Below are 6,000 nucleotides of genomic sequence, written 5' to 3' on the forward strand. Positions count from 1 at the left end.
GAGACTAGTCCTTTGTATATAATTTTCATTTGATTTGTTTTTATTCTTTTTGTTTTTTTTGTGGTTGATAAAAAATGGCTTATATTTCTATTCCTCAATTTGATAATGAACCGTTTTGGGTATATTTCAATAGACTTGAGGATTTCCTAGGCGGTGTTAAAGATTTTACCAAGGGTGATTATTGTGAAATCATTAATTTGGGATTAAATGAGCATTTTAGAGTAGTGGTTGACAATATGTTAAATGGTAGATTTCAAGACATGTCTTCGGATGAAGCTTGGGATTTCTATTCATGGTTAGCTAGGGAAAATTATGATTGGGAGAGGGCCAATCATGAGACTTATGTTTGGGATTCTCATGCTTTCAATGTTGATGCTAATTGTCATGATTTGTCTAATATGAATTCCCATGACGTGCTTGATGCTCCCCATAGTGACCATGTAATGCATAATTTCAACTCCCCTCCCTCTATAGCTTAATGTAATGAGGTGCATTCTAATGATGATGAAGTGCATGTTCTTTCTCATATTGTATCCGATTTTTACATGAATTCTAAAGGTGTGCCCCATAGTGCCCTAAATGATTCCAATGAACAAGCTTTTGACTCGTCTATCCATGATGATTTGGACTCATTTGAGATTATGGCCCAAATATTTCTTAAGTTGTAAATAAAAGCCCATAACCTTTTGAGTGAGTTCATTCATAATGCTTCATCAGAGAGAGATGGGTTTGAGAGAAATTTTCCCCCATTCACTCTTGAATTTGAGATGGTAGGCCTTGAGATATTTATGGGAGATGTTGTTCAAGATGGTGAAGAGGAGGTTGAGGTTGAATCATTTGGAGTTTTTGAGCTTGAGGGAGATGTAGATCGTGAGAGTTCTTCATTTGAGGATTCTATGATTGATTTCCATGCCCTCATTAGTGATGTGAGACCTTGTGGTGAGGGAGTAGCTACCCCTTTTCCCCTTTCTCATACACCTTTCTCCCAAAATTTTAACCATATCCCCTACTATCCTATGTTCCTCCCTTCTTTTCTCAAAAAACCCCTTAGGGATCCTTTTCCTATTCATGCTTCCGAAGCCCCCAACTCTTTCATTGTTGATGAGGAAAAGAGTTATAATGCCAACCAAAAAGATTTTTATGAGGAGAGTTTGCCTCCCTATCTTTCTTTTTCCTTCTTCTTCTACTTTTTCTTCTTATTTTATTGATTTTTCTTTTGATTCTTTTACTTTTTCTTTTCTCCCTTCTCTCAAGCATAAAGGCTTCTTGTACTTTGTGCTTGCTTGTCATATGAGCATCGCGTATGCTCTATTTCTTGATATGTTTGCCGGTGCATATGACAAGCTTTTGCGTTCTTTGTCGGGTTGTTTACTAGATTGGTCATGCTTGGACGTTAAGCAAGCCTTTCTCGGGAAGTAACCTATGTTTTATTGCTTTCTTTCTTTTCTTTATTTTTCGTTTCTCATTTTTGTTTATCTTCTTGTCTTTGTGTATAGGTACTTGATGCATATAATCAAGTGCAAGGATTTTGGATTAAGAACCTTGAGAAGAACCACACCAATGATTGCTTGCATTTGGAAAAGCACAATGACGAGGAATTAGATGAAAATGTGGACAATGTGCTTAATTGCGGATTTCAAAACCCACCTCACATTTGGTTTACTCTTTCCTTCTTCCCTCATCTTGGATTTGCTTTCTTATATGCATTTGGATTGAATGAAAATGATTTGTTGTGTGGATACGGTTTCTTTCTTCCCCTCCGTCCCACCCTTTGTGCCTTTATTTTGAGCATTGAGGACAATGCTTCATTTTAGCTTGGAGGAGTAGCTATTCGCTAGCTTGGGGGGTTATCTATATCTCTTGGTGGTTTCTCAATCCATAATCTCTTGACTGCTTGATTCATTTCTCCCATACTTGCCAAAGTCTATTATTGAGATTGGTTTTCTATGTTTGGATGGCCATGAGCGCCTTATTGAATTGAATTTTGGTATATGCAGCTTTGATTGATCATGCTTTCATCTTACACAATTGTATACGCATTCATGAGTATTGTTGGTTTTGTGAATATTTGTGTGTATAGTGTCTTTCCATGGCATTCAAGGCAAGGTTTCCAAATGTTTTGTTTCAATATTGGACATATTTGGGCTTTAGCACCTAGAAACTCTCTTTCCTTGTTGTTAGAGGTTTTCGTGCACTTGGATGTCGGGGTTGGTTCACACATATAGCGTTTCCAAGGTAGTAGAACTTAAGGGCTATGAGACCTTAGCTCACTTGGTTTGTGGTAATATGGTTGTCGCTCTCTAGCTAGTTGAAGCTTTAAAGGTGAATTTTGCTATTCCACTACCGTCATTCTTGTAAGGATGTGTCTATATTGTTCTAGCCTTCTACATTTCTTGCATGTGTGGCGTTTGGATCCTTGGCATTGCTAGCTCACATCGATAATTTGGCTTGATTCTACCCGAGATCGAGACCGAACCAACCTATGGGAAGACGAAGGCAATTAGGATTTTTGTTTTGTTTTATTATTTTCTATTCTTTTCTTTTTCTTTTGCATTTGCTCCTTTAGTAACCCAATTTGAGCCCTTTTCTCTTCTTTGGAATAACCACATTACAAACCAATGGACCTTTGCTTTATTTTCACCTTTATTAGTTTTTGTGAAGCATTCTTGGAACTTGATTTGTATGTTTGGTTAATGAAAGAGAGAAAAAGAATGAAAAGGAGTGAAAAACTCAAATTTTGGTTCTCAATGTGATTATCTTTGTTATGTTTAATGGTTTGAGCAAATGCGAAGAAAAGAAAGGAAAAGAAAGAAAAAGCCGCTCAAAGTTAAAAGAGGTGAGAGCTAAGAATAAAAAGAAAAAAAAAGTGAAAAATATTGAGAAAATACAAAAATATTTGTTGTTTGGTTGAAAAAGATTAAGCTTGAGGGAGGAATTACTTTGTGATCTATTGCTAGAATTTTTGATTTGAAGTTGGTAGTTTATTGAGTTTGAATTGAGGAATGATCAACCTTGGTTCACTTCTAAGTTTACCACCAATTTCCAAATTTATTTCCACACCCTTTACCCAAGCCTAAACGTTTCAACCCCCTTTTAAGACCTTTTGACCTTAGTGAGGTTTAGTTACTACCGGTGGAGGGTAATCAAGCCAAGCCTATTGAGCGAGTTATCAATGCCAAGATGTTGGGTAGCCTAAATGTTTTTCATTGTTTTTTTCCCTTCCGGTTCCTTCGAGGAATCTCGAGATATCACCTTAAAAGTGGATGCAAAACTAGTGAGGACGTGGAAGTTTGGTTGGAGATAAGGAGGTTGTAAGTCCCTCAAAGTTCTCTACCCTTTGCATGCTTTATGTGTGTACCAACCTTAGCTATTCTTTTGCTTGGCTACCTTTAATGTCTAGAAAGGATTGTATTCTTGTGCACTTAGCCCAATGTTTGTGTTTGGTTTGAAATGTCAAAGCTTGAGTTTTCTTGATTTCACCTTTGCCTTGAATGTTATGTGTTGCAAAGAGTTGTGGGTTAAACCTCTTAGGAAACCCTCACGAGAGCTTACTCGTCCTCTTTGGCAACATGGGGGTTTAAAGGGCTTGATGCATACGCTAAATGCATCCGTGATTCCTACGGCAGTGAGTTAGTGTACATTCTTTCTCTTTGTTTCTATTTTGTTTCTTTTGCTTTCAATAATTTCATCTTATTCTCTTTTGCCCTAGCTTTACTCGAGGACGAGCAAAGGTTTAGCTTGGAGGAATTTGATGAGTGACATTTATGTCACTCTTAGGGAGTAGTTTTAGAGTTAATTCCGTGTTTATTTTCCCTTATTTTCCTTTTATTCTCTTGTTTTCTCGTTAATAAAGTTTCTAGTTTTTTTTGGTAATTTTGGAGTGTTTTAGTTTAACTTCTTTATTTTATTAGATTTAGTTTTATTTCTCTTATTTTTATTTATTTATTTTATTTTTATTATTTTTACTTTATTTATTTTCATATTATTTTTATTTTACTTCTCTTCTCGGTTTTCTTGATGTGTGTAGGTATGCGCTTGGGCCAAGGTTCGTGTTCTAATTTGAGGCCGTGTTCGGAACTCCAAAGTTCGGGGTTTAATTCAAGCACTTATTTCCTAGGCTGCTGCCATTTCCTATCCTTCACCCCACCTTCTTAACCTCCACCACACCAATCAGTTCTCCCCTGCTCCAACAAGAACATCAACAACCCACACATACCTCCACCAACAGCAGCAACTCAATCTTCAGCCACCACCGCAGCTGCCTCCACTCACCACCAAATCCACAGAGCAGCCCCTGTACTTCTCTCACGCATCTAGCAGCCTTGACCCACCTTCAATTACCACCGCAATCACCACTTTCAGCCACCCAAATCGGCAGCCACAACAAACCACCGTCCGAACCGCAACTCCAAGCAGCGACCAACCGCAGCAGCTGCAGCCACCCCGCAACACCAAGCTCCCCAAATTATCCCTCAATCCCTCACAGCCATATCCAACCAACACCCCCTTCACCGAGCCGCAGCGCAACCTAATTTGCAACCACTAATTGCCCGCAATTGCAACAACAAAAAAACAAAGATGCAGCACCTGCAACACCATCAACAGAGCTGCCACCACCAACCTCCAACTTTAACCACTCATCACCTCACGCACACCACAATGACAACCACCAATTAACAACTACACCAACAGCGAATTTCGGCCACCATTCTTCACCATTTCGCAAGCCACAAGCCTCAATTAAGACCAAATTTGATTGGAGAGCATCGCGGGCGCGCATCCCTGTCAGAAGGCGCACGCAATTGGAGTCCAAAAACAGATTCGAGGCAGTAGCATTTGCGCGACCTCTGCGCGATGTCTTCGTAGGCGCGCAAATGTGGGTTCAATCACAAGCTTCTCACGTGATTTCAATGAAGATCGAACGACTTGAATTGATGCTCGATGAATGCTATTGAAGATGAACGGTCGCGATTTCATGATGAAGCTTGATGATGGATTTTGATGGGGTGCAAAGCATGGGATTGAAATCCCATTTAGAGCATCCAAAGGGAATCGAAGAAGAAGAAATAAGGGTCTGATAGTTTTATGGGTTTTGTTTTATTATTTTCTTTTACTTTTATTTTTATTTTTCTCTTTACTTATTTCTTTTTCTTTTCTTAATTTATTTTTACTTTCTTTAATTATTTTACTTTATTCCTTTCTTTTACTTTTCTATTTTTCCTAGCTTTGTAAAAATACCCATTTTTTTGGGGTAATTAGGAAGATTAGATTTATATTCTATTGTCTTAATTAGTTTTAAGAGAGCTTCTCTCTCTAGGGTTTTAGGTTAGAGTAGTTTAGAGAGAGAAAGTGAGGGTTTCACCATTGTTGAGCTTGGATTTTGAAGAAGAAGATTGATCATCTTGTTTGTAGAATTTCATCTTCAATCAATGAGAATCTCTAACTCTTTCTCATCTATTTTATTTGCTTTCTTTTGATTATTGTTTTAGTTGTTAGTATTGCTTGTTAATCATGTTGATTCTTGATTATTTTGTTAATTAATCTTGTTATTGTCATGATTAGTGAGTAGTTTTCTTACTAAAGGAATTGGCGATGGTGTAGTTGAATCTCAAGTATGCTTTGATATTGAAATTGTTGTGATTGTGATTAAAGTCTTTGTTTTGCATATCTTACTAGTTGTTTCTCTTGGGTGGCCAACTATTAGTCATAACTAGGTGAATTGACCTAGGTTGTAGCGATAGCTCGACTTAGAGATTTCCATTGAACGGTTTTTCTAGATTATTACCTTGATTTGCTCGACCTAAGACGATAGTGTAGGTTGTTGATGAATCAAGAAAGCAATTGACTCCGATAGGATGTTAGATTGTGTCTTAAACCGTTGATGTGTGATTCTTAGTTCACGTTCAATAACAATTTCATGTCTATTCATGCTTGAGTGCAAACTCACATAAACCATATCCCTTAGTGTTTTATTTCTTGTCTTAGCGTGTTTAGACCTTA

The sequence above is a fragment of the Chenopodium quinoa genome, unplaced genomic scaffold, assembly GCF_001683475.1.
Source record: "Chenopodium quinoa cultivar QQ74 unplaced genomic scaffold, ASM168347v1, whole genome shotgun sequence".
Lineage (NCBI taxonomy): Eukaryota > Viridiplantae > Streptophyta > Magnoliopsida > Caryophyllales > Amaranthaceae > Chenopodium > Chenopodium quinoa.